Source organism: Marmota marmota, unplaced genomic scaffold (genome assembly GCF_001458135.2).
Source record: "Marmota marmota marmota unplaced genomic scaffold, marMar, whole genome shotgun sequence".
Lineage (NCBI taxonomy): Eukaryota > Metazoa > Chordata > Mammalia > Rodentia > Sciuridae > Marmota > Marmota marmota.
This window is the reverse complement of record NW_026000079.1, coordinates 5548955-5560586: the sequence shown is the minus strand read 5'-3', so window position 1 is coordinate 5560586 and position 11632 is coordinate 5548955.

Sequence of the window (11632 nt, the reverse complement as noted above, 5' to 3'; positions counted from 1 at the left end):
GGCATGTGCTAAGCAGATACTCTACCACTGAACTATGTCCTTGGCCTGAGCATGCACAATATTTTTAATACCTCTAAATAGTGAAACCAGTTGGAAAACTAAAGAAGTAATGAAATGTAAAGAAGTATGTAAAGAGGAAAACATTGTGTTTGTGTGCTTGCCTTAATTTTTTCCCATTTATTCAGAAAAACATTTTAGTGAATGCTTAGTATATGACAAATATGGCATTAGACAGTAGGGACAAGAAGTTGAGTAACGTGTAGTCATTATCATTAGGAAGCTTAGGATCTGGGGGAATCTAGCAGATCAGTTGTAGTCCTGGAGTAAACTTGGGAAAGGCAAGAAAACACAGAAGGTGGTCCTTACTAGACAGGGGTTGGTAGGAAAGGTAAGGATAGTAGTCTCAGGCCTTTTTTAAGATCCAGTTGACTTGAAGTCTCTTGCCAGCCCCTGCCCTACAAGAAAACCCAGGACAATTCTTCCAAGTTCCTATAAAATATATTTCTGCCATCAGTTATCTGAACTAGGTGCCCAAAGACCATGTGTATCTTTTTTTGTTGTTGCTGGTACTGGGGACTGACCCCAGGACTTTTCACATAGCTGAGCATTCACTCTACCACACTTCCAGCCTTATCTGAAAAATTTTTAAATTGTTGTATCAGACCTCAGAGCTAGAACAACAGATCTGTGTATTCTATGGACTTGATACACAAGTAATTTGCTTACTTCCCTTTGGAAAAGTACAGAGCCATCTGCAGAGAGTCAGCTGCTTATGTGGATACTCTCCAGCTGCTTTCAAGAGGCTGATTATTCTTACAGAACTATTCAATGAAAATACCGAGGAACCACCCCTCCCCATACTGCAGTGCTTTTATATTCTGTGTCTAACCAGTTTTAGTTATATTTAGTATGTTTTAAAAATTGGGAGATGGATTAAGTATTTGGATATCTTGGAAAATGTGATGACCTCTTAGAAATTTTGGAAACTTTTTCTACTACTTTTGCTGATCAGTTTAAAAATCTAGAAAATTTATCACTTGTAAAGTTTGTCAACTGAATGTACTCTGAGGATTGCTTAGTTTTTACCCAATATTATAGTCATTTCAAGTCTGATAGGGTTAAAAATGTTTTGAATCTGTTTTTCTAAGGTAAGTAAACTGCAAAACAGCAAGTAGTTTTGTTCTGTCTCTTTGGTATTTTGAGTCCAAGGAAATGTGACACTAAAGTTTCCTTCGTGAGTTATGTGCTAATAGATTATTCTACATTTCCCTGTCTATCCAACTATCTTTTAAATTACTGACTTGAGAAAGGCCCTACTACTGTACCTTTCTTTCTTTCTTTCTTTTTTTTTTTCTAATTATAGGCTTACAGAAACTGTAGTCTCTTTTCTTCAGCTTCCAAAATAAATTGCCCAAATTTAATTTCTATTAAAAGATGCTATTTGGGGCTGGGGATGTGGCTCAAGCGGTAGCGCGCTCGCCTGGCATGCGTGCGGCCCGGGTTCGATCCTCAGCACCACATACAAACAAAGATGTTGTGCCCGCCGATAACTAAAAAAAAAAATAAATAAATATTAAAAAATAAAAAAAAAATAAAAGATGCTATTTGAGTGCTAAAGCATTATATCCCTTCAAAAGTAATCTTTTGTTATTAATTTTTAAAGGTTATCTTTCATGGACCAAGATTGAGCTCCTTCCTTCCTTCCGTAGTAGTAGTAGTAGTAGTAGTAGTAGTAGTAGTAGTAGTAGTAGAAGTGATAGCTTTACTATTCATATCCATGCACAATGCCTCTTGGGTTGAATTGAAGAATTGAATATTTAGGAAATGGGTGGTTGGTGGTTCTGTAGCCCCAGAATAAATTTATCACATCACATGAGAAATAATATTTTTAATTTCATTGTATAGTAATTTAGAAATTGTAGTGAAATTGAATTTCAGAAGGTTGATTCCTTCTTTGATAGTTTACCTGACTTGCAAACCAAGGTTGTTGATTAAACTGGTAGGTTTTATTCTTTTTAATTTTTACTGTAATCAGTCTACCAAATCAAAAACATTTGGGGATTGTGCTTAAATTGGCCATGTGTAGGCAATTATTCAAAATGTAGCAGATCTCAAACTCTGAGTTGGTGTTAGGAAATGATTTGGGATTTGTATTTGTTTTGCTAGAGAATAACTGAGAGAGGGCTGGGGTTGTGGTTCAGCGGTAGAGCACTCGTCTAGCACGTGCGAGGCCCTGGGTTCGATCCTCAGCACCACATAAAAATAAATAAAATAAAGGTATTGTGTACAACTAAAGAATAAATATTAAAATAAAAAGACAGAATAACAGAGAGATGTTCAGCCCCCCCTCCCCCCGCAACTTTCCCATTTCTTTCTTTCTTTCATTAGTTGTGGATGAACCTTTATTTTTATTTATTTATTTATTTTTATGTGGTGCTGAGAATCGAACCTAGTGCCTTACACATGCTGGCAGGAGCTCAACCACTGAGCCCCAGCCCCACATTTCCATTTCTAACATTCATTTTTCTACATGTGAAGAAGTAACCTATTGTTAAGTCTAGCCTCCTTCTCTCTCTCTCTCTCTCTCTCTCTCTAAATTTTTAGTTGTAGATGGACACAATCTTTGTTTTATTTATTTATTTTTATGTGGTGCTGAGGCTCAGACCCAGTGCCTCACACATGCTAGGGAAAGTGCTGGGCCACTGAGCCTCAACCCCAGTCCCTCCTTCTCTCTCTCTCTTTTGTTTAAATATTTATTTTTTAGTTGTAGATGGACACAATATCTTTATTTATTTATTTTTATGTGGTGCTGAGGATCGAACCCAGGGCCTCTCACGGGCTAGGCAAGTGCTCTACTGCTGAGCCACAGCCCCAGCTCCCCTCCTTCTCTTTTTTAATAGACTATCATAGAGTTGCTATATGCTGATAAAGTTAATGAAAATTAAAAAACAAAACGTCTTATTTAAACAAAATAAATCAGTGTTATATTTTTGAAATCAATATCAGAACAGTCTTTAAAACATTAGTGGTAATTATTTAGCCTCTCACAGGTGAGTAAAGGCGTGTCTTTTTTTTTTTTTTTTAAATATCAAGTGTGGTGCATTTAGTTTTCATGAGGTGAAGCAGTATGGAATTGTGGCTTGGTTGTAGAGTGCTTGCCTGGCATGCATGAGGCACTGGGTTCCATATAAATGTAAAATAAAGATATTGTGTCCACCTAAAACTTAAGAATAAATATTAAAAAAAAAAAGTGTAATTACAACTTTTTTTTTTTTTTGGTACCAGGGATTTAACTCAGGGGCACTTAACCATTGAGCCACATCCCCAGCCCTGTTTTGTGATTTATTTAGAGACAGGGTCTCACTGAGTTGCTTAGCACCTTGATGTTGCTGAAGCTGGCTTTGAACCATGATCCTCCTGCCTCAGCCTCCCATGCTGCTGGGATTACAGATGTGTACCACCACGCCCAGTTACAATAACATTCTCATAGTTTTCATAAAATAAGAAGCTTGTCTGTCACACCACCCCCCCATACACACTTTGAATTGAACGCTGGGCCTCTGGCATGCTAGGCAAGTGAGCCACATCCCCAACCCTGTTTAGTTTTGAGATAGTCTCTACTGAGTTGCCCGTCTGGCCTCAAACTTGCAGTTCTCCTGTGTTAGTCTCAGCAGTAGCTGGTATTAGAGGTGTGCCACACTGCACCTGGCTACAGCTTCACTTATATCATTAACTGTTTATTTCTTATTCCTTCTCCTTATTTGCTTTTGCTGTCCTTGGTATCGATGTTTATATTTTAAAATTAAAACAAATGACTGTTTTCATTGCATTTCAGTAAAGGAAAGCATCCTTATTTTGAAATTGTTTACATAGTGGAATGTCATTTTCTGATCTTATATATCATTTCTGTATGCCTGCCGTAGTATAAAGCAAAATTACCATTAATAATAAATTTTGAAAAATGTAGAGCCTGCACAGTATTTTTTTTTTTTTTGTGTGTGTGTGTGTGTGTGTGTTGCTAGGATTGAATTTCGGGCCTGGCATGTGCTAAGCAGATACTCTACCACTGAACTATGTCCTTGGCCTGAGCATGCACAATATTTTTAATACCTCTAAATAGTGAAACCAGTTGGAAAACTAAAGAAGTAATGAAATGTAAAGAAGTATGTAAAGAGGAAAACATTGTGTTTGTGTGCTTGCCTTAATTTTTTCCCATTTATTCAGAAAAACATTTTAGTGAATGCTTAGTATATGACAAATATGGCATTAGACAGTAGGGACAAGAAGTTGAGTAACGTGTAGTCATTATCATTAGGAAGCTTAGGATCTGGGGGAATCTAGCAGATCAGTTGTAGTCCTGGAGTAAACTTGGGAAAGGCAAGAAAACACAGAAGGTGGTCCTTACTAGACAGGGGTTGGTAGGAAAGGTAAGGATAGTAGTCTCAGGCCTTTTTTAAGATCCAGTTGACTTGAAGTCTCTTGCCAGCCCCTGCCCTACAAGAAAACCCAGGACAATTCTTCCAAGTTCCTATAAAATATATTTCTGCCATCAGTTATCTGAACTAGGTGCCCAAAGACCATGTGTATCTTTTTTTGTTGTTGCTGGTACTGGGGACTGACCCCAGGAACACTTAACCACTGAGCCACATCTGCAGCCCTTTTTATTTTCTATTTTGAGATAGGGTCTTGCTAAGTTGCTTAGGACCTCACTGAGTTGCTAAGGCTGGCTTTGAACCTGTAATCCTCCTGCCTCAGCCTCCCAGGCCGCTGGGATTATAGGCTTGCCGCCACTGCACCTGTCCCATGTGTATCTTAACATGAGTCTCCCAGAGACAGAATCTACTAAGACTAGGAGGATCATATTGTAGTTTATTTATTTATTTTTTTTTTTTTAAAGAGAGAGTGAGAGAGATAGAGGTAGAGAGAGAGAGAATTTTTTAATATTTATTTTTTAGTATTTGGCGGACACAACATCTTTGTTTGTATGTGGTGCTGAGGATCGAACCCGGGCCGCACGCATGCCAGGCAAGCGCGCTACCGCTTGAGCCACATCCCCAGCCCCATATTGTAGTTTATCATACAAAGAAAGATAATTTTGAGAATTTAAAGGAACCTAGTTAATTATACCAGGACAAGAGCTGTAAACTAGGTGTGTCCTGCAACCTGAAACAAGATTTATAGCCTTAATAATTTTAAATAGGGTATTTTAAAATTTGAAGACTGGAGTTTTAATTCTACTGGGAGAAAAATAAATGAGTTTGATTTTATTCTTGATGACGAGTAATTATGTTGACTTCACAGGTAATTATCAAATGAATTTTTTTTCTGAATAGCTTGATTATATTTTTATATTTATAAGTATCTTAAAGCCTGAAGCTTTATTTTACTTTTTTTTTTCCTGAATGACAAATATGATTCATTTATTCAGAAATAAATCTACCTGAGTAGGTTATATTTGTAGCCCGATTGTCTTGGAATTAGAGTCTTTGAGGAATCTATCAAAATATCTATCATATTACTATTTTGCAAGTAATAAGGCCTGGTTACTTTTGGCTGGAGACAATAAGGTTAAAAACAGATAAACTTTATTTGTACTTTTCCTGCATTAGGCAGTATTCTTTTTTTTTTTTTAATTTCTATTAGTTATTGATGAACCTTTATTTATTTATTTGTGGTGCTGAGAATTGAACCCAGTGCCTCACACGTGCCAGACAAGTGCTCTACCACTGAGCCACAACCCAGCCCCTAGGCAGCATTCTTTTTGAGTAGAACACCAGCCAAAGGTAAATCTCTGTGATGGGGTAAGCTGCTTACTCGACAAATTAGTTATTCTTTTTTCGTATTTTGGGAACACCACATGCTGATTGACACACTTCAGTTTCTCAACTTTGTGAGGGTCAAACTTTACTGTTATTAACACTCCCTTTTGCCCATGTTAAATTTCTAAGTTTAAGTGCTCTAAAAATATTGGCATACAGCACCTTCCTTGGGAGGCTGAGGCGGGAGGATTGCTTGAGCCAAAGAGTTCCAGGCCAACCTGAGCAACTTAATGAGATCCTGTTTTAAAAAAAAAAAAATGGTATAAGTTTTGAATGTTGCTTTTGATTCTTAAAAAAGGCACCAAAGATTTGTGAAGTATGCTGGAAGTTTGTTCAGTTTGATCTATATGCAGTTAATATTTATTTGCACCCTCATTTACCAAAAATGACTCCTAATTAGAGTAAGATGAGGTGTTTTATATTTGTTTTGTATTTATTGGTTTTTGTATTGTATGTAACTTGGTTATCATTTGTGTAAAGACACTTGCATTTATGCCTGGTGGCACACATCTGTAATCTAGTGATTTGATAGGCTGAGGCAGGAGGATTGCAAGTTCAAGACCATCTTCAGCAATTTAGGGAGACTCTATCTCAAAAATAAAAAATAAGGGGCTGTGGCTGTGGCTTAGTGGTAGAGCACTTACCTAGCGTGTGTGAGGCACTGGGTTTGATTCTCAGCATCATATAAAAATAACATAATAAAATAAAGATATTGTTCCTACCTACAACTAAAAATTAAATATTAAATAAATAAAAAGGACTGGGTATATATTTTCAGTGGAAAAGCCCTTCAGGGTTCAATCCTCAGCCCCTTACCCCCCAACTTTTTTTTTTTTAAGACAGTGTGTGTGTATGTGTGTGTGTGTGAGAGAGAGAGAGAGAGAGAGAATTTTTTAATATTTATTTTTTAGTTTTCCACTAACACAATATCTTTGTTTGTATGTGGTGCTGAGGATCGAACCTGGGCCGAACGCATGCCAGGCGAGCGCGCTACAGCTTGAGCCACATCCCCAGCCCCACCCCCCAACTTTTTTGAGAAAACAAATTGATTATAATTTGGGGACCCTATGATTCTGATGTAGCTTTTTTTTTTTTTAATCCAGAGCTTCATGCCTGCTATGCATGTACTCTGCCCTGAGATACACGCCAGCTCCTTTGTGTTAGGCAGATGCTGAGGCTGGACAGTGGTTATACTAAACTATGACTGAGAGAGGCAAAATAGGTTTTTTTTGTTTGTTTTTTTAATTTTTTTTTTTATTGGTAGACAAACAGATAAGTTTATAGTTGGTGAAATTGTTTTGTGCATCTAGCTTTCTAAGTGAAAATAAAATATTTAACTCCTGAAATATGACATCTTTCTGATTTGAAGATTTCAGATCTTGGTTTTATTTTCATGACAGAAAGTGGAATAGCTCATTTTGTCTTGTTATTGAGCTATTCATTATGAACTTATATGGAGTCCTAGTCATCTGACAGGCGGGGTTAGTGTTTAAGGGTGTTCATATCAACTTTGATTTTTTTTTTTTTTAGGTTCTTTTTATTCTTGAATTTTAAAATTCATTTTTTATTTTATTTTTTGGTAGTAGGTGTTGAATTCAGGGGTCTCACTGAATTACTTAAAGCCTCACTAGTTTGCTGAGACTGGCCCCAAACTTGAGGTACTAAGGATTGAACCCTCAGGGGTGATTTGCACATCCTTAGCCCTTTTTGTTTATTTTTCATTTACTTCTGAGCCAGGGTCTTGCTAGTTGTTGAGGGCCTTGCTAAGTTGCCGAGGCCGGCCTTGCACTTGGTGATCCTCGGGCCTCAGCCTCCCAAGTTGTCCCTTTTTAAATTAGAAAAGTAATATAAGTATGTTATAGAAGAGGGGGGGAAAAACCCCATAATCTTATGTAACACAATCGCTATTGTGTTTTGACTGTTTTGTATTTATGCATTTTTTATGAAGTTGAAATCATACTGTTGTATACAATTCAATTGTAATCTCTTGAATGTTAATAGACTTTATTTACCAGAACAGTTTTAAATTTACAGAAAAATCGAACAAATGGTGTAGAATTCCAATATTTCCCTCTTCTTGGCTTTGCTACACAGTTTCCCCTATTATGAACATTTGACAGTACCATATTTTTTTAAATTAATGAACTAACATTGATGTATTATTATTAACTAAAGTCCATAGTTTCTTCATCATTCCCTAGTTTTTACCTAATTTTTTGTTGTTTCAGAATCCTCTTCAGGATACCACATTATATTTAGTTAGTTGTCATATCTCCTTAGATATTTCTTGGCTATGAAAGTTTCTCAGTCTTTCTGTGTTTTTGATAACGTTGGCAGTTTGAGGCATATGGGTCCTGGTCAGGTGTATTGTAGGGTGTCTGACTTGAATTTATTTGATTTTCTTTTTCATGATTAGACTGGGGTTATGAATTTTGTGGGCTAAAGATCACAAAGGGAAAATACTATTAGCCTCTCTACATTTTGAAGGTGTATAATACCAATATAATTTATAGCTGTTGATGTTTGAAAGTAGTGCTTGCCAGGTTTCTCCACTGTGAAATCCTCCCCATTTCCCACCCTGGTTTTCATACTGTGCTCTTTGAAAAGGAGTCACTGTGCATAGTGTACACTTAAGGACTAGGGAGTTATGTCCTCCCCCCCCCCCCTTTTTTTTTTTTTTTGCAGTACTGGGGATTTAACCCAGGGGAACTCTACCATTGAACTATATCCCCAGGCCCTTTTATTTTTATTTTGAGACAGGGTCTCATTAAGTTGCCCAGGCTGGCCTTGAGTTTGCAGTCCTCCTGCCTCAGCCTCCCAAGTAGCTAGGATTACAGGTGTGTACCACTGTACCCACCTGCATTCCCCCTTCTTTAGGCTGGAATATCTGTATGATTTATTTGGGGTTATTTTGAATAGGAGATTGTCTCTTCTTCCCCTTACTTATTCTATCATTTATATCAGTATGGGTTCATCATTATTGGTTTTATACTTAAATATTATGATCCACCTCTTTTTGCTCTAATTGTTCTAGTTTTAGCCTTTGGTAGCTCTTTTATTTGGCTCTTGTGCCCTTTAGCCACATCCCCATCAATGTATGTATTTGTTTGTTTGTTTTCAATAGTTCCTTTCTTTCTTTCTGGCACTACAAAAAGCTCTAGGTTTATCTTATATATTTCCTGCCCCAGTCCTAGAATTTTTCCAAGAGGCCGTTGTTTCATTTATTGGAGGATGATATTAAAAACCAGGATCTGAACAATAGGAATTAAGAAAATGGAGGGGCCAGGATGTAGCTCAGAGGTAAAGCACTTGTGAGTCTTGTCACAGTCTAAGATGCCTCTGACCTCTAATTAAAATACGTATGTGTGTAAAATAAGGTTCACTCCTAGTGAACATCGAGTTCTGTATGTTTTGACAAATGCATTGTGTCGTGTATTCACCATTACAGTGTCATACGGAATAGTGTCACTACTTGAAATATCCCTTGTACTTTACCTGTTCATCCCTCTGTCCCTTCACTCCCCTGATGTGATCTTTGCCTTTTCTTCAATGTTGATGTTTGGAATCATTCAGTATGTGGCGTTTTGGGATTGATTACTTTTCCTTAAAAAAAAAAAAAAACACTTAAGTTTCTTCACATTTGTTTATTTATTTATCTGTGTGATGCTGGGAATTAAACCCAGAGGGTGCTCTTCCACTGAGCTTTCTTTTCAGCCTCTTTGTTTTTTATTTGGAGACAGGGTCTCAATACGTTGTCCAGTTGAATTCGTGATCCTCCTGCCTCAGTCTCTCAGGTTGCTGGGATTACAGGTGTGTGCCACCATGTGACTTTTTGTGACTATATAGCTTATTTATTTTTTCAGCTGAGTAATACTCCATTGTATGGATGTTCACAGTTTGTCACCTAATGTCACCTAATGAAGGGCATCTGGGTTACTTCTAGATTTTGAGCAGTTATAAATCAAATTGCTCTAAACATGTGTGTGCAGGTTTTTGTATGGATGTATGTAAATTTTCAGTTCACTTAGGTAATTACCTAGAAGTAAATATGATTGTTGGATCATATGGTTAAGAATCTGTCAAACTCTTTTCTGAAGTGACTGTCATTTTGTATTCCCACAGCAATGATTGAAGGTCACTGTTGCTCCACATCCTTAGCAGCATCTGGTAAGGATGTGGAGCAACATCCTTTTCGTTTCCCCGCCCCAAGCCATTCTAATAGGTGTGTAATGTTATCTGGTTGTTTTGATCTGAGATTTCATGGTGATAAATGATGTTGAACATATTTGCATATGCTTATTTTCCATCTGTGTATCTGATAAGGTGTCTGTCCAGATAATTTGCCCATTTTTAAATTGGGTTGTTTGCTTTCTTATTGTTTGAGTTTTAAGAGTTCATGTATGCTTCGGATACAAGTCCTTTATCAGATATGTGTTTTGCAAATTTTTCTATTCTGTGGCTTGTTTTTTTGTTTTCTTAATGTTTTACAGAGCAGAAGTTTTAAATTTTAGTAAAGTTCAATTTAGCAGTTTTATTTTCATGGACTGTGCTTTTGGTATGGTATCTAAAATCTCATTGTATACTCAGAATTACTGTTTTAGTCAGTGATTGAAAGACCTGACACAAACAGTTGAGGTGAAGTTTACTTTGGGGCTCATGATTTCAGAAGTCTCAGTCCACAGATGGCCAACTCTGTTGCTCCAGGCCCAAGGTAAGACAGAACGTCGTGGTGGAAGAGTGTGGCAGAGAAAAGCAGCTGGGAACATGGCACCAGGAAGCAGAGAGAGACTCCTTTCACTACAAACGAAAGGCACGCCCCCAGTGACCCACCTCCTCCAGCCACACCCCCCTGCCTACAGTTACCACCCAGTTAATCCCTACCAGGGTATTGATGCACTAATTAGGTTAAAACTCTAAAAACCCAAACATTTCACCTCTAAATTTTTTTGCATTGTCTCATACATGAGCTTTTGGGGGACATCTAAACTGTGAACAGTCATGTCGACTTTTTCCTGTATTCTGGAAATTTTATAGATCTTCATTTTTACAATACACTCCAGCTTATTGTTGAGGATGGAACCCTGGGCCTAGGGTATGTTAGGTAAGTGCTGTAACACTGAGCTACCCCCTCAGCCCTGCAGTGCACTTAACCCAGGGGTGCTTGACCACTGAGTCACATCCCCATCCCATTTCTGTATTTTTTATTTAGAGACAGGGTCTCACTGAGTTGGTTAGGGCCTCGCTAAGTTGCTGAGGCTGGCTTTGAACTTGTGATCCTCCTGCCTCAGCTTCCCGAGCTGCTGGGATTATAGGCTTGTGCCACCACGCCTGGCTATGCAATACACTTTTTAACATAGCATTAGCACAAACATAGATTACTTTATTGTTCATATTTATAATTTTAAATGATTGCTCTATTGTTTATCAAATTATTGTGCTACCATGACCACTCATCCCCCTATTGACTATTTATAAGAAACTTAGAAACAGTCTAAATAATAATGTGTTTCTGTTGAACTTTTCTATTTAAGATTATCGCTTTCCCATATACTTCCCCATTTACTGAGTGTTCTACACTATTCTGTCACTGAAAAGTCTTGCCTTTATTGAGCTGATATTTTGGTAGTTTCCTTAGGACAAATTCTCAGTAATGCAATTATTATTTTTTTTTAAAGAGAGAGAGAGAGAGAGAGAATTTTTTTAGTTATCGGCAGATACAACATCTTTGTTTTTTTTTTGTATGTGGTGCTGAGGATCGAACCCGGGCCGCACGCATGCCAGGTGAGCGCGCTACCGCTTGAGCCACATCCCCA